The sequence below is a fragment of the Ovis aries genome, chromosome 3, assembly GCF_016772045.2.
Source record: "Ovis aries strain OAR_USU_Benz2616 breed Rambouillet chromosome 3, ARS-UI_Ramb_v3.0, whole genome shotgun sequence".
In the NCBI taxonomy this organism is placed as follows: domain Eukaryota; kingdom Metazoa; phylum Chordata; class Mammalia; order Artiodactyla; family Bovidae; genus Ovis; species Ovis aries.
The window spans coordinates 185945699-185964396 of NC_056056.1; the positions used below are offsets into that span (position 1 = coordinate 185945699).

At 40.1% G+C, this 18698-nt stretch overlaps 1 protein-coding gene and 1 pseudogene across 6 annotated transcripts in view; one reads left to right on the forward strand and one right to left on the reverse strand.

The window, feature by feature from the left end:
• Nucleotides 1–9620, forward strand: part of LOC114113807 (large ribosomal subunit protein eL32-like) — a 36452-nt pseudogene extending 26832 nt beyond the window's left edge.
• The window catches only part of FAR2 (fatty acyl-CoA reductase 2), a 177322-nt gene that overhangs the window by 115896 nt on the left and 42728 nt on the right, over nucleotides 1–18698 (reverse strand). The gene's annotated exons all lie outside the window — the stretch shown is intronic.

Below are 18698 nucleotides of genomic sequence, written 5' to 3' on the forward strand. Positions count from 1 at the left end.
GGGGATGGTCTTGATCATGGCCCCCTGTAGAATGTCATGAATCTCCATCCATAGTTCTTCAGGCACTCTGTCTATCAGATCTAATCCCTTGAATCTATTTGTCACTTCCACTGTATAACTGTATGGGATTTGATTTAGGTCATATCTGAATCGTCTAGTGGTTTTCCCTACTTTCTTCAATTTAAGTCTGAATTTGGCAATAAGGAGTTTATGATCTGAGCCACAGTCAGCTCCTGGTCTTGTTTTTGCTGACTGTATAGAGCTTCTCCATCTTTGGCTGCAAAGAATATAATCAATAGCGGCAGTGGCTGCATGGCACAGGACCAACTTTGAGGAGATACTCTATATCCAAGGGCAAAGGAGAAGCCCCAGGAAGACAGTAGGAGGGGCAAAATTGCATTTAGAATCAAGTCCCATATCCACTAGAGAAGCTCAGAGGGCTCAAACAAACCTTGTGTGCACCAGGACCCAGAGACCCCAAAGAGACTGAGACAGAACTGTTTCTGAGTATCTCCTGTGGAAGTACAACTCAGCAGTGGACAGCTGCAGGGGCAGGGGCTCTGGGCGCAGCAGACCTGGGAAAGGCATAAGCCCTCTTGGAGGAGGTCGCCATTAACCCCACCATAGAGCCACCAGAACTTACACAGGACTGGATAAACAGACTCTTGGATGGCACAAACAAAACCTTGTGCACACCAGGACCCAGGAGAAAGGAGCAGTGACCCCACAAGAGACTGACCCAGACTTGCCCAGGAGTGTCCAGGAGTCTCTGACAGAGGCACAGGTTGGTGGTGGCCTGCTGCAGGGCTGGGGGCACTGAGTGCAGCAGTGTGTGCGTGGGACCTTTTGAAGGAGGTTGCCATTATCTTCATTACCTCCACCATAGTTTAGCATCAAGTCAAATAACAGGGAGGGAATACAGCCCTGCCCATCAACAGAAAATTGGATTATAGATTTACTGAGCATGGCCCTACCCATCAGAACAAGACCCAGTTTTCCCCTCAATCTCTCCCATAAGGAAGCTTCCATAAGCCTCTTATTCTTCTCCACTAGAGGGCAGACAGAATGAAAACCACAATCACAGAAAACTAACCAATCTGATCACATGGACCACAGTCTTGTCTAACTTAATGAAACTATGAGCCATGCCATGTACAGGGCCACCCAGGACAGATAGGACATGGTGGAGAGTTCTGACAAAACATGGTCCACTGTTGAAGGGAATGGCAAACCATCCTATCAAGGATGACAAAAAGTTAGAGGAAATGTTGTTTGACTCCTGGTTTCTAATAAATCCTAAATTCCCTATTTCAATGGACAAAGTAGCAGGGTTCAAGCCCCCACATCACTGAGGTTTGGGCAAAAGACTGCCCTGTCTAGTTTGTGGCTATTCAGTGCTAAGAAGCTGAGTGAGAGTAGATGGCAGGATCCCTGGGTCAGGAAGATTCCCTGGAGAAGGGCATGGCAACCCACTCCAGTATTCTTGCTTGGAGAACCTCATGGACAGAGGAGGCTGGTGGGCTACAGTCCATAGGGTCACAAAGAAACAAGCATAACTGAAGCAATTTAACATACATGCACAGTGTAACATTTATCTTAAGATCGAATAGAATTTTATTTGCAAAGAATCTTATGAAATGCCAGGTGGAAACAGAATCATCTCCTTCTCATTAGATGGGCTTCTTTAAAAAAAAAAAAAATCTCTAGCTAGCTAGCTATCATCCATTCATTCATCCATCAAAATGGCCTCAGCCCACTAAGCTACGATACAATTGAAACATTACCTGTGCACATCTTTCAAACAAGGAGAAAGAAAAAGAAGCAGAGAGACACTAGAACAAATCAAAGTGACAAGTGGACCCAAGCCATAATGAAAATATCTGTGTGATTCAGGACGGACCAATGCAAGAGTCCCCTCATCCTAGGTAAACAGGATGAGTGCCCTGCGTTGGAGGTGCTAGCTTTGCTGCCTCAAGGGTGCCCCCTGCTGGCTGTTACTCAGGGGTTCCCACACAGCACTACTTTTATATATGAATCCCCACATCCCCACAGTAACAGCTGGAATCCTGTTATCTGAGAGAATGAGAAAGTGGTGATGTATTAGCACATGCATGTGTGTGTACTCAGTCGCTTCAGTCATGTCTGACTCTTTATGACTTGATGGACTGTAGCCCATCAGGCTCCTCTGTCCACGGGATTCTCCAGGAAAGAATACTGGAGTGGGTTGTCATGCCCTCCTCCAGGGGATCTTCCTGACCCAGGGATTGAACCCATGTCTCATGTTTCCTGAATTGGCAGGAGGATTCTTTACCTCTAGTGCCACCTGGGAAGCCCATATTAGCACATATCTACACCTAATTTCTGTTAAGCTTCCAAGCAGGGAGTGGAAGTGGGAAGTGAGGAGCAATGTGATACAGAGGAATTCTAATATCCTTGTCCAGTTGTGAGAGTCAGGTGCTATAGCTGAAAATACCCTACTATTCTGAGCCAAATGTTTCCATAATTCTTTGGTCTGGCACACAAGGTTACTTAAAAATCAAATGAAACCTGACTTTTCTGCCTTCTCTCTTTTTTCTCCTCCTACACTAACTTTTTACAGCAACCAAACAAACTTTGATTCTTTAAACTTTCTTTCCTTCTCAGAGGCACCCTCTCTCCTCTTTTATGCCTGTATACTTGGCCTTCTTTAGAACCTCCCCAGATGGCCCTGATGAGCATGGAAGTTTGCAAACTACTGGCCTACTCAAGGCCCAAATCAAGTCTGACTTCATCCATGACACCTGCCTGGGCTACTCTGGGATCCTGGCACATCTCCTCCCTCTTCCCATCCCCTCAGCTACAGTTTATGTCAGTCCTTGGCACATACTCATTGATTGCCTCATGTCATTTCATCTTATAATCTCCTTTTATTCTTACTTAGCACCTTCACTGTTCTTTCCCTTCCTTCAGTGTCTGTGTGTCTTAATCCCCCAATTAGAGGTGAAAACAATGAGAGTTGAATCCCACTGTGTTTTCCTTTTAGTTAGGGATCGAGAAATATGTTAACTGCCTGAGAGAGGTCAGAGACACCAAAGCAAAGCCAAACCATTATTTAATCCACACAGCCAAAGACAAGATTTGCAGGAGAGTTGCATGCCCCACGGTGCCCTGTGGTTCAGCTCTCAGGGTCCAAGCCCTCATGCCAAGTTGCACACAAACCAGAGTTTAGGAAATTCAGCACAGTTTCTCAATCAGTCTTAGTTGTGATGAGGCAAGAATCTGCATTAGGTAAACTTAGGTGTCACTTTTTGAACATTGTGTCTTAATGTTCTGAGTATCAAACCTTATAGAAACATTGCAACAACCTGAAAGAGTTCAAGTAATCTATAAAAGCTGCTAAGATCCAAGACTCAAACTGTGTTGAAAGAAAGACAACCTCGTCCAGTTCTGTACAAGGGTGACGACCACTAGATCCTTTAGTGATCCACTCCCAGGTTTTGGGAAACAAGTCAGACAAACAGGTGGTGTGGGACTGTTCTCATTGGGTAAAAATGTGCTTTTGTGAAACATGCTTCCCAGTGATGCCTCCCAGTATAAACTTAAAGGAAGCACTATCATTTATAACACTGCATCTTTATTAGGCTTCTACTTTCAGGATGTGCTATCATTAAGACACCATCCTTGGCTCTAATCAAAGTAAAGGGAATTTATTTTTTTAAAACAAGCTTTTTATAATGGACATTTGGTAAGCACAAGTCGGTAAAACAGAATACAGGTTTCTTTTTAAGACAAATCAAAATAAGAATCAAGAAGTTCTGGACCTCTAAGTCTCTGTTTGCAACCTCCTTTAGTGTTCAGCTATGGTATAGCTGCTCTTTCCTAGAGACTAAGACTTATGAGAATACCATGGGTCTCTGAGGCCCTTGAAGACTTAACGATGCTTTGTGTTCTGCCTTCTATATGAGATCCTTTGTGTTTGGCCAGTATTATTATTTCATTCAGATTTAAAGAATCATATGGGGCTTCTTCATTTCATTGATCCCCCTTTTTTTCAGAGCCTTCCCTGTACCTTTTGGTATCACTTGGCTACTCTTTCTCTATGTACTTACCAAAATAGTGAGAGTTTAAAATATGGTATAGATTTTGGTATCTACATTTCATTCATCTTTTTTCCCCTTGTCTAGTCATTCAATAAAGGCAATGGCAACCCACTCCAGTACTCTTGCCTGGGAAATCCCATGGATGAGGAGCCTGGTAGGCTGCAGTCCATGGGGTCATGAAGAGTTGGACACGACTGAGCAACTTCACTTTCACTTTTCACTTTCCTGCATTGGAGAAGGAAATGGCAACCCGCTCCAGTATGCTTGCCTGGAAAATCCCAGGGACGGGAGCCTGGTGGGCCACCATCTATGGGGTCGCACAGAGTCGTACATGACTGACGTGACTTAGGAGGAGGATTCATTCAATAAACACTAAGTATCAAACCTTGTAGAAACATTGCAACAACCTGAAAGAGTTCAAGTAAGCCATAAAAGCTGCTCAGATCCAAGACTCAAAATGTGTAGAAAGAAAAACACCTTGGTCCAATTTGGCATAAGGGTGAGGACTACTACAAAGTGAAAATTTATTCCTTTCAGATCAGCAAAATAACTAGGTTAAAAAAGGCAAAAATCAGAGCAGAAATAAATAAAAAGAAACAAAGGAGACTATAGCAAAAATCAACAAAACTAAAAGCTGGTTCTTTGAGAAAATAAATAAAATAGACAAGACATTAGCCAGACTCATCAAGAAAAAAAAAAGGGAGAAGAATCAAATCAATAAAATTATAAATGAAAATGGAGAAATCACAACAGACAACACAGAAATACAAAAGATCACAAGAGACTGCTATGAGCAATAAAATGCCAATAAAATGGGCAACCTGGAAGAAGTAGACAAATCCTTAGAAAACTATAACCTTCCAAAACTGAACCAGGAAGAAATAGAAAATCTTAACAGTGCTTAACATCACAAGCATGGAAATCAAAACTGTAATAAAAAAATCTCCCAACAAACAAAAGCCTAGGACCAGATGGCTTCACAGGTGAATTCTACCAAAAATTTAGAGAAGAGCTAACACCTATCCTATTCAAACTCTTTCAGAAAGTTTCAGAGGAAGGTAAACTCCCAAACTCATTCTGTGAGGCCACCAGCACCCTATACCAAAACCAGAAAAAGATGCCACAAAAAAAAAAGAAAACTACAGGCCAATATCACTGACAAACATAAATGAAAAAATACTCAACAAAATTCTAGCAAACAGAATCCAACAACATATTAAAAAGATCATATATCATGACCAAGTGGGTTTTATCCCAGAGATGCAAGCATTCTTCAATATTTGCAAATCAATCAATGTGATGCACCATATTAACAAATTGAAAGATAAAAACCATAAGATTTTCTCAATAGATGCAGAGAAAGCCTTCAAGAAAATTCAACACCCAATTACGATCAAAACTGTCCAGAAAACAGGCATAGAAGGAACATACCTCAATGTAATAAAAAACATATAGGACAAACCCACAGAAAACATTATTCTCAATGGCAAAAAACTAAAAGCATTTCCTTTAAAATTAGGAATAAGACAAGGGTGCCCACTTTCACCACTATTAGTCAACATAGTTTTGGTAGTCCTAGCCACAGCAATAAGAGAAGGAAAATAAATAAAAGGAATCCAGACTAGAAAAAAAGAAGTAAAACTCTCATGGTTTGCAGATGAGATGATCCTCTATATAGAAAACCCTAAAGATGTCACCAGAAAAATCACTAGAGCTAATCAACAAATATAGTACAGTTGCAGGATATGAAATTGATACACAGAAATCCCTTGAATTCCTACACACTAACAATGAAAAAAAGAAAGAGAAATTAAGGAAACAATCCCATTCACCATTGAAATGAAAAGAATAAAATATTTAGAAATAAATTTACCTAAAGAAACAAAAGACCGATATATATAAAACTATAAAACACTGATGAATGAAATCAAAGATGACACAAATAGATGGAGAAATATACCATGTTCATGGATTGGAAGAATCAATATAGTGAAAATGAGTATACTACCCCAAAGCAATCTATAGATTCAATGCAATCCCTATTAAGCTACCAATGGTATTTTTCACAGAACTAGAATAATTACACAATGTGTATGGGAAGAAAAAAAAATACCTTGAATAGGCAAAGCAATATTGAGAAAGAAGAATGGAAATGGAGGAATCAATCTTCCTGACTTCAAACTATACTGTAAAGCTACAGTCATCAAGACAGTATGGCAAAGGCATCAAGACAGTATGGCAAAGGCATAAAGACAGAAATATAGATCAATGGAACAAAATAGAAAGCCCAGAGATAAATCCACACACCTATGGACACCTTATCTTCGACAAGGGAGGCAAGAATATACCATGGAGAAAAGACAATCTCTTTAACAAATGGTGCTAGGAAAACTGGTCAACACCTATAAAGAATGAAACTAGAACACTTTCTAACACCATACATAAAAATAAACTCAAAATGGATTAAAGGTCTAAATATAAGACCAGAAACTATAAAACTCCTAGAGGAGAACATAGGCATAACACTTTCTGACATAAATCACAGGAAGATCCTACATGACCTACCTCAGAGAGTAATGGAAATAAAAACAGAAAACAAATAGGACCTAATTAAACTTAAAAGCATTTGCACAATGAAGGAAACTATAAGCAAGGTGAAAAGGCAGCCTTCAGAATGGGAGAAAATAATAGCAAATTAAACAACTGACAAAGAATTAATCTCCAAAATACACAAGCAGCTCATGCAGCTCAATACCAGGAAAACAAACAACCCAGTCAAAAAGCGGGCCAAAGAATTAAACAGACATTTCTCCAAAGAAGCATACAGATGGCTAATAAACACATGAAAAGATGCTCAACATCACTCCTTCTTAGAGAAATCCAAATCAAAACCATAATGAGGTACCATCTCACATCTGTCAGAATGTCTGCTATCAAAAAGGCCTACAAACAATAAATGCTGGACAGGGTGTAGAGAAAAGGAACCTTCTTACACCACTGGTAGAAATGCAAACTGGTATAGCCACTATGGAAAACACCGTGGAGATTCCTTAAAAAACCTGAAATAGAAGTGCCATATGACCCAGCAATCCCACTGCTGGGCATACACACTGAAGAAACCAGAACTGAAAGAGACACATGTACCCCAATGTTCACTGTTTACATTAGCTAGGACATGGAAGCAACCCAGATGCCCATTGGCAGACAAGTGGATAAGGAAGTTGTGGCACATATACACAATGGAATGTTACTCAGCTATAAAAAATGCATTTGAGTCAGTTCTAATGAGGTGGATGAAACTGGAGCCTATTATACAGACTGAAGTAAGTCAGAAAGAGAAACACCAATATAGTATATTAAGGCAAATATATGGAATTTAGAAAGACAATGCTATATGCAAGGCAGCAAAAGAGACAGAGATGTAAAGAAGACTTTTGGACTAAGTGGGAAAAGGCAAGGGTGGGATGATATGGGAGAATAGCACTGAAACATTTATATTACCATATGTAAAATAGATGATGAGTGCAAGTTCAATACATGAAACAGATCATTCAAAGCCAGTGCTCTGAGACTACCAAGAGGGATGGGGTGGGGAGGGAGGTAGGGGGGGATTCAGGATGGAGGGGACACATGTGCACCAGCGGCTGATTCATGTCAATGTATGGCAAAAACACCACAGTATTATAAAGCAATTATCTGCCAATTAAAATATATAGATTAATTAACACCCCTCCCCCCAAAACGGGCAAAGATTTGTATAGCACATCGGTGCACTGAACATTACCAGGCCTGTTCTGTGCTGAGAAAAGAGAAAATAAAATTTTCTTCCAATTTTACAGATCTCTCTCCACTACCCCTGAAATCTGTGTAATGATATAATGATTCAGGTCTAGGAGAGGACACAGGAGCATTTCCTGAAGGTAGTAAAATGCATAAACTTTTACTACCCAATCCCAGGGACCCATATTTATAATTAATATAATATTATAAAGGAGTCATTGGCATGATTCTGTCAAGAAAAAAAAAAGAGAGACTTTGTAAAAGCCCACAGCAGCTATATAGCTACACAAGCTCACCCCAGGACCATTGCACAGACTGTTCCTTCCATGGAGAACACAGTTCACAAAGCTGGTTCCTGTCTTACCCTTCAGGTGTCAGATTAAATGCCACATGCCCAGAGAAGCCCTCTGGAACACCCCATGTAATAGTAATGAGTATGTTTCCTTGTCTTGGATTCATGTAAATTTCTTTCACAAAACTTATGATAATTTTCAGCTGTTTCAGTTTGTATATACTTTGTCAGATATTCCATTAGAATATCAGGTCTTCACTGTCTCTCCAGTGCCAACATAGTCCTAGCTTAGAGGAGACACTTAGGAAAAAAATGAGGGAGAAAAGCAAAAGACCTAGTTTTTATATGAAGAACAAATTCATTTCTTTTTTTATACAGAGATGTTTCCCATTTGCTTCTATGCCCAAGAAACAAGTTGCTGTGAGTTGACTACACTGTTTGTCAAGTCACTGATTACAAAATTCAGCTGGGCCTTACCACTCTAGATCCTAGTAAAAGATTATATTTTACCTTTGATGTATTTTCTAACTCAAAGTCTTCTGAAATTTGTAAGGTGCTGATGGTGATCAAGACTCCACCCAGTTATAACCTTTATTCCTGCATTGACACAGTTTTCATGAAAGTTAAAAATATATATATTGTGGGAACTGCAATGGCTTTAGTAATCTCAGAGGTGGATGGTCATATAAACCTAATGCAATTGCCATAACTTAGAGATTGTCACGGGGCCCAAGGGTTAAGTCTGCAGACACTTCCCACAAAAGGAGCTTCCATTCACACTAGGAGCTTCACTCTTGGGTGATATCCTCATGGCAACACAAAAACCAAGGAAACTTCCTGCCTAGGTAATAATTCTTTGCAAAAGAGGATAGATGTACAGCATAAATTACTTTCCTGAAAAAATGATAAAGGTGAAACAATTGTAAAAGAGTAACTATACTTCCATTTATTTTTCTGTGGTTCAAAGAGGAGATTTCTCCTCTTTTTTGGAGCTGCCTAGGAAGTGGTAGCCATCTCCTGCTTGGCATCATTGCCGCTCTCAGTCCCCTCCTGAAGCCCAAAATCAGAGTCAAAAAGAGGACCAAGGAGTTCATCCAGCACCAGTCAGACCGATAATATCAAAATTAAACAGAACCATCAGAAACCCAGAGGCACTGAAACAGGGTGGGCAGGAGGTTCAAGGGCCAAAGACCTTGATGTCCAACATGGTTAGGGGAGCAATAAGAAAACAAAGTGCTTGTGGCCCAGTGGCCTCCGGAAGTTCCTGGTCCACCACCTCAAGGAGCTTGAAGTACTGCTGATGTGTAATGTCTTCCAGTGCCGGGACTGCTCACAACATCTCCTCCAAGAACTCCAAAGCCATTGTGGAAAGAGCAGCCCTACTGGCCATCAGAGTCAGCAATCCCAACGCCAGGCTGCACAGCAAAGAAAATGAAGAGAGGGCTCCTGAGCAATTTTGTTTACGTTAATAAAACCATAAAACTCGGCAAAAAAAAGGTGATTCCTGGCTTGTCAGAAGAGAATGTCATACAAACCAAAGGCCACAGCTTTAGATCAAAACTTCAGCAACATTAAATTTTGTTAAGTATTTCTCTTATCTGTGGAGTACTGAATATCACATATCAGTTCTTTCTTCAAAAGTCATCTTTGAAATCAATTACAGAGTCATTCCTACTATCTGTCCCCATGAATTCTCAGGGTCTAATGTATAATTTAATCCAAAGAGCATCCACTTTCTGGGAAAATATTACTGAGATTTCTTTCTTTTATGCTTTTCAGATTTTCCATGAAGATTTATCTAGAATGGATTTGGGATCATTGTTTCACTAGAAGGTTATGGATAGCTCATGTCAGAACTTGGTTTTTGATTTTAAGAAAATAAATGAGGGCTTTCCTCATAGTTCAGTTCCTCAAGAATCCACCTGCAATGCAGGACCCCGGTTAGATTCCTGGGTTGGGAAGATCCGCTGGAGGGATAGGCTACCCACTCCAGTATTCTTGGGCTTCCCTTGTGGCTCAGCTAGGAGCTGCCTGCAATGCAGGAGACCTGGATTCAATCCCTGGGTTGGGAAGATCCCCTGGAGAAGGGAAAGGCTACCCACTCCAGTATTCTAGCCTGGAGAATTCCATGGGCAGTCCGTGTGGTCGCAAAAAGAGTCAGACAAGACTGAGCGACTTTCACTTTCAAAATAAATGAAGTTCTCAAGAGTACTGACCACCAATATATTTATCAGCTAAACAAATAAATGTTCATTTGAGAATACAAATAGCTCCCTGAATGGTCTCAAATCTGTGTGCACCAAAATGTCTTTATCATCTGTGTGCACCAAAATGCCCACCCATCTTTTACTTGGAGAAAATAAACTGTAACAATGAGATGATTTTCAGAAGGCACCGTATATAGACTTTGGACCAGATAAGCCTGTTTGCAATTTGATTTGGAGTTTGTAGTACTTACTTGGGGGAGACCCTAGGCCCTTTGCAGTTTTCATTTTTCATATAGAAACTGATGATTTCATTCATACACACAGCTTCAACCACGACCTATATGGTCTTAAATCTTTATATTATCTATAACCAGACTTCTCTGCCGAGCACTAGACTCATCTCTAATTGGGTTTTACACAGTTCACCTCCGATGGTTCAATGGCACCAAAACCACAAAAGATGAAAGAGATGAATTGATTCTCAAACCTGATTAACAGCACCACCACCACTTCATAACTCAAGCCAGAATGTGAGAATTATCTCTATGTCACTTACTCCCCACAAAACATCAATCTATGAATCCTGGAGATTTTGTCTCAATTAACCTCTTTCATGTATGTCCCTGCTACATTCTCAGTGCAGCTGTTTGGGACCTTAGTGTGTGCTGTGCTCAGTTACCCAGTCATATCTGACTCTTTTTGTGACCCCATGGACTGTTACCTCACCAGGCTCCTCTGTCCATGGGATTTCCCAGGCAAGAATACTGGAGTGGGATGCCATTTCCTTCTCTAGGGTATTCTCCTGACCCAGGGATTGAACCTGTATCTCCTGCATTGACAGGTAGATTCTTTAATACTGAGCCATCAGGGAAGCCCAATTTGAATTTAACTAACAACTAAAGATGTTGAGAATTGTTCATGTGTTTATTGGCTATTAACATCAAGCTTTCATGTTAGATGTGTGTGTGTATGTTCAGTTCTGTCTGACTCTTTCTGGTTCTATGGACTGTACCCAGCCAGGCTCCTCTTTCCATGGGATTCTCCAGGCAAGAATACTAGAGTGGTTTGCCCTCCTCCAGGGGATCTTCTACACCCAGGGATTGAACCCATGTTTCCTGCAGGTGGATTCTTTACCACTGAGCCATCTGTAAAGCCCCTTGGGACCTCAATGGTCCCTTCCAATTCCCTGTCACCTTTTCTGTTAATCTGGGACATTGTGCCTCTACCTAGCTTCCAGTGGGATCTTTGCATATATTACCAGGTCACTCTCATTGAATCTTCTTCAGTTTTTATATCCTGTTAATCTGATTCACAATGAAATTTGAATTCTCAATTGTGGTATATAACAAGGCACTATAAGTGAGCTGATCCTGGCATGCTATTCTATTTTCAACTTCTACCATTTGTCCTAACATACCAGACACTTCAGTCATACACATTATTTTCGGCTTCCTTAACAGGCCCAGCTCAACCCCTCAGATTGGGTCAATGGTGTTTCCTGGAACTTCAGTGTATTTACCAGGGGACTTTTCAATACCAAATCTGTCTTTCCCTTAGAATTTAATTTAAGTACCTTGAGAAAGAGGATATGATTTTATCTTTGTATCTCTAGTGTTTGCTACTCAGAATAATTATTTGACGAGTAGATGGGTGAATACATAGGTCAAAGAGAAAGGAAAGGGAGGGTGTTATGAACTTCAAATTATTCTGAAAGATCAGGAAAGGTGAGGAGCATAAAGAGGTAGGAAAGAAAACAGTGGCTGTAATACAGTCCATCTCTTTAGATTTCAAAATCACTCAGCTTTTATAACCAAGTAGGTAGAAGTACAGCACTGATTGCATCTTTATTTCACAAAGACACTTAACATTTTTATGCTTCAGTTTTTAAAAAAAAATCTTCAAAAGAGGACATATTACTACAAAGCACTAATATGCTAAAACCTGTATCAAAGCTATGGGTAGATATTGATGATAATACTTAAAGGAAAGGTGCTATGATATTCAAATGTAAAAGAATAATGGAAGAGAATCTAAATTGTCTTTACACAATGCTATTTCAAAACAGTAAGCATAAATTACTGCAGATGATTACTGCAGCCATGAAATTAAAAGACACTTGCTCCTTGGAAGAAAAGCTATGACCAACCTGCTGCTGCTAAGTCACTTCATTTGTGTCCGACTGTGTGTAACCCCATAGACGGCAGCCCATCAGGCTCCCCAGTCTCTGGAATTCTCCAGGCAAGAACACTGGAGTGCGTTGCCATTTCCTTCTCCAAAGCATGAAAGTGAAAAGTGAAAGTGAAGTCGCTCAGTCATGTCCAACTCTTCGCGACCCCGTGGACTGCAGCCTACCAGGCTCCTCCATCCATGGGATTTTCCAGGCAAGAGCACTGGAGTGGGGTACCATCGCCTTATCCATGACCAACCTAGACAGCATATTAAAAAGCATAGACATTACTTTGCCAACAAAGGTCCATCTAGTCAAAGCTATGGTTTTTCCAGTAGTTATGTATGGATGTAAGGGTTGGACTGTAAAGAAAGCTGAGCACCAAAGAATTGATGCTTTTGAACTGTGGTGTTGGAGAAGACTCTTGAGAGTCCTTTGGATTGCAAGAAGATCCAATTAGTCAATCCTAAAGGAAATCAGTCCTGAATATTCATTGGAAGGACTGATGCTGAAGCTGAAGCACCTGATGTGAACAACTGACTCATTGGGAAAGACCCTGATGCTGGGAAAGATTGAAGGCAGGAGGAGAAAGGGACGACAGAGGATAAGATGGTTGGATGGCATCACTGACTCGATGGACATGAGTTTGAGCAAGCTCCGGGAGTTAGCGATGGACAGAGAAGCCTGGTGTGCTGCAGTCCATGGGGTTGCAAAGAGTCGAACATGACTGAACGACTGAACTGAACTAAACTGAAACATAAATAGGAAACTCTCTAAACATTATTTTTTCTTCTATTTCTTTTAAAGTTTGTTATTTTGAAAGTACATAGATGTTCACAGCTACAAAGAAGCAGCAATGTAACATCTATTTGAAGTACATTTAATGTCACCATTGTGGTTTTTCAGTCACCCAGTCATGTCTGACTGTTTGCAACCCCCTGGACTGCAGCACGCCAGGCCTCCCTGTCCCTCACCATCTAAGTTCATACCCATTGCATTGGTGACATCATCCAGCCATCTCATCCTCTGACACCTTCTTCTCCTTCTGCTCTCAATCTTTCCCAGCATCAGGGACTTTTCCAATGAGTTGGCTGTTTGCATCAAGTGACCAAAATACTGGAGCTTCAGCTTCAGCATCAGTCCTCCCAATGAGTAGTCAGGGTTGATTTCCCTTAAGATTGACAGGTTTGAACTCCCTGCTGTCCAAGGGACTCTCGGGAGTCTCCTCCAGCACCACAGTTCAAAGGCATCAATTCTTTAGTGCTCTGCCTTCCTTAGTTCTCTGCCTTCTTTACGGTTCAGCTCTCATAACCACGTGACCACTGGGAAGACCATATCCTTGACAATAGGGACCAGCAGGGTAATATTGGCTGAGTAATGTCTCTGTTTTTCAACACAGTTGTGCAGTGTTCTTGCCTGGAGAATCCCAGGGACGGCAGAGCCTGGTGGGGTCCCTGCCATCTATGGGGTCGCACAGAGTCGGACACGACTGAAGCGACTTAGCAGCAGCATGCTGAATCAATTACTTCATATATGTACAAACAAGGGAGATGAATTTGGGGCTTGTAAAAATTAGCTTGCATTAAGTCTGAGATTTTATTTTGTTTCAAATTCACCAACTCTGTTTGCCATCATCAACAGAGCCTTACGATTGAATATATCAGTTTAAATGAACACCCATAGACTTTTAGAAGAAGTTGATGTCCACACCACTAGTTTGAGTTATAATTAAACCATAAGGCTGGGAACTACATGTCATAATTTCAAACACCGATATTTTAAAATGCACTTAGGGGAGAGGAGAGGAGAGGGTGGGATGTATGGAAAGAGCAACATGGAAACTTATATTACCATGTGTAAAATAGATAGCCAATGAGAATTTACTGTATGGCTCAGGAAACTCAAACAGGGGCTCTGTATCAATCTAGAGGGATGGGATGGGGCAGGAGATGGGAGGGAGGTTAAAAAGGGAGGGGATATATGTATACCTATGGCTGACTCATGCTGAGGGTTGACAGAAAACAACAAAATTCTGTAAAGCAATTATCTTTCAATAAAAAAATAAAGAGAAAAAATGAATAAAATGCAGTTAATTAAAAGAAAACTTTTAGATTTAGAAGATTCCTGAGTCTATGTTTTCTTTAATTGGTATATTCCTCTACAGTATCAGACATTCAAGGGATGCTCAATAAATGCTTAGGCAAATCATTAAACCTTCTAAGTCTCATTTTTACTCATCAAAGAGATGGGATTAATATTCACATCAAAAGTTGTTGGAGGATTACATGAGATTATGCTTTGTACTCTGTCCGGTACATAGTAACCATTCAATCAAAGGTTGCTATTATTATGTGTATATCTGATCCTGGTTAAAGGGCTATTTTATCTCAACACAGTCATAAAAATCTAAGACTGTGCATCTCATATTTCAGTTCCATAAATGGGCTAATAGTTGAGGTAGTTAGCTAGTGTTAGTTGCTCAGTCATGCCTGACTCTTTGCGACCCTATGGACTGCAGCCCACCAAGCTTCTCTGTCCATGAGATGTTCCAGGCAAGGATACTGGAGTGGGTTGCCATGAGTAACAAAACACAAAGCCAGGTTCAGAGACAAACTGGAAACTCTAAACAAATCTAGCCAGCCAATAAGGAAACACTGCAGGCCACGTAGCATATGAAACAAATTCTTGCCCTTGGGAATATTTTTTTGTCTACCATGCAGGATAAGGTTAGTACGGAATAACAGTTCACATTATAGGTCCAAGGCAAATAAATGTTGTTTCACGTGAGTTTTTCTCTCCATCAAGTATTTTCATCAGCTCTCCCACCTGTGACTCCAAGTATATCAAGAATCACTGACCTAGACTATTGCAAGCATAAAAGGTAGTTTATTCTTCTTATAAGCAAATTTAAAAATAAACTTTTAAGAGGTTTTCTCCCAATTCTCCTCATTTTTTCCAGATGTATTCTGAATATTTTCTCTGTGTATATTCTTTTGATCTCTCCTCAGCAGAGACACAGAACTGTTTTCCACAGTCATTCAGAACTGATCTCAACTTTGCTACTGTCCTATCCATCCATTAAACCATCACTTATAGCAATTTTCTCTGCTGTGACCAACATGCCACCTTATTCATATTATGTTCCTTTTAAATGACGAAATGGAAGAATAAGGTCAGTGTCCTGGATAGAAGATGAGACTTTATAAACAATAGAAGATTCACTATCATCCAGCTTAGAAAAATAATTGAAAGTGATTGTGGATAGTGGACGAACAGTAACATTTTCTTAAAATGCTATGAGTTAAAATAGTTTATCTCCACCAAAGATGAAGTTTATTGATCTGAAGAAATCATCAAAAAGGTAAGTTGAATCTCAGGCTAAAAAATCAAGAAGGACTGGGTTTGTCAGAAAGCTTACCAAATTTTCTAATATCAAAGAATGTTTTCAGGGAAAATATCATGAACAGAAGAAAAGAACAAGAATTCGTAGATTTTTTTTTCTCCCAACAGTGATCACAAGATAGAGACATAAAACCCTGACATTATGGAAGCCAGAAGGGCTTGTACTGTTGTGGGACAGGATTCTGCTTAGACGTCACTGCCTCACTTTGTATGATCCATTTCACAAGTATTCACTGCACGTTGCACTAATTCCGTGTTCACTGAACAATCTTTGTTTGGACCCAACATAACAGTCTGCTTCATGTTTGAATACAGATATCCTTTATGTCTTACCCCGCCCTCTTCCCCTTCTGTCTCTCAGCTGGGCATGCTGATAAGAAAGCCCTAGGTGCTTCGTCACCAACAGTAAGTGTAAATCATGTGCTAAAACCCTCACTCCAGCCTCAGCCCCTAACCACCACAAAAACGCTGGGCTCCCTCCTATCACAGTTCCTTCAAGACACTTCAGATCAGCTTGAGAGACCTGCACTGCTCTCTCCAGAAAGCCTCATTATGGGAATAATAAACCTTTCCATACATTCTTGGTGTGTGTGTATGTGTGTGTGTGTGATGATCAGTCTGGAAATCCAAATCAAATTTTGAGTGGGGATCCATCTCAACTCTTTGGACTGGCCATAGCATCCAGTCACCAAGATACTGGAAGGAGGTTTCCTTGCAGTGAAGACATAAAAATTTTAGTTCCTAGGAAAAAGTCTTCATCCAACAGAAACATAATAAACAGGGATTCTAGTTCACAGATCAATTTCTTATGAGTTCATATACTGGAAATTCATTCCATTGAATCTAATCAATGTTAAAATGATATTACAACTCAGTTTCAGAAACTGAGAAGCTGAAGATTAGTCTTTGGAATCTGGTAACCCCTCCAACAAATCACTGCAATATAATTTATCTTTTTATTTTATTTATTATATGGAAACACGATTTTATTCCTCTAAGAAATAAAGCACATTTCATTTGAAGGAACAATTCTATTTTATGGGAGGAAAACTTAAATGCCTGCAGGGGGCAGTAGGTAACTTAAATGGAGCAGGCAAAAGAGAATAGACCTAAGCTTTGTGTTAAAGCCCAGAACAATCTGGCTCTATTACATTTCCTATTAAAGCTCTTTACTGTGCTTTAACAAGGCATTGCAGTCAGATTTTGACCCTGTACTGTAACTGCTCATGTGAAAAGTTGCATAATAGAAATATTAGCATTTTAATCCCTTTGTTGTCAAACAGAAATAAAAACAAAAAGCTTTTGGTATCTGCAATGTATGCACCAACTTACAGGAATGTATATAAATGGGAGAAAAATGCCACGGAAGGAACCAAGGCCTTTATTTCAACTCTCTCTTGCTTTGCATTTCCACTGTCATTTTTACTTTATTCTGACCAGACCCTTATATTTCACTAATTGTTATAAAATCTGATAAAAATGGACTTCACTCCTGAAGTATATCCAGAGGGTAATTTCAGTATTTCCAGGTGTTTTTGAAAATATCAAAGTTAAAATTTCATGGAATATTTTATGGTAACTTTGAGTGATTTGATAAAAATGTAACAACTATTTGCTGAACTAGAAATCTGCAAAAACAGCTTAAAAAAAAAAAAAGAATTCTGGGATTCTAGAGTTATTCAGAGCTAGGTTCAAATAATTAGTAACTAACTGTGGGACCGGGGAAAGTTCATCAACCTCATCTGTCCTGTGGAGAATCTTGTGAGGATTAAATGAGATTGCATATATAAAGCACCCACCATACAGCCCAGGACAGGAAATGCTTCATAAATGATCAATTCCTTTCATTTCCAAGTTCGTCTATGTGAGTCCTTTTGAGTTCTGGTACTCTGAAATCTTGTAGGGGCTTCATAAGCCTAACGGTTCATATTTACACAGAATATTCAAATCTTCATAATTATAAAAAATAGCTTAATTGATTTAACTTGTAGAAACACAATGATGAAACAGTAGTAGGAATTACAGTAGTGTGTTGACGCACCCATATTTGAATTTGATGTAACGAAGAAGGTGAAAGAATCAATGATGGTTATTTCTCACTTATGGCTACTCACTGAACTACTGCTTTTCTTCTCTTGCTTTCTGACAAACCACAGAAAATCTACCTGCTTAGAGGCTGTGAAGACAAAGTTTTAATCAACCTACACAAATAGCTAAGCAAGGAGTACTCTCTATATGGGAATTCATTGCCTGTCCTCAAAAAGCATCATCAACGCACTGATTCTACAGAAGTATACTCGGATGCTAGTCTTGCTGGGAAATCCCATCGGTGGAGGAGCCTGGTAGGCTGCAGTCCACGGGGTGGCGAAGAGTCAGACACGACTGAGCGACTTCCCCTTCTCTTTTCCCTTTCATGGGCTGGAGAAGGAAATGGCAACCCACTCCAGTGTTCTTGCCTGGAGAATCCCAGGGACGGGGGAGCCTGGTGGGCTGCCATCTATGAGGTCGCACAGAGTCGGACACGACTGAAGTGACTTAGCAGCAGCAGCAGCAGCAGTGAATGAGACTGAAAGCAATCAAGCTTTCTGCTTTCAACATCCTAAAGGAGCTTTTCAAATTAATCTCCTTGAAAGCCTAAAACAAAGCCATTTACAAACACAGGGTAAATTCAAAAGCTTGTTAATACAATGTTAGGGGTAAATATGTAAATATATCAAAGGTCAAGTTTTAGTTCCCATAGCAATTATAACTTAGCCACCTAATAAATGTAG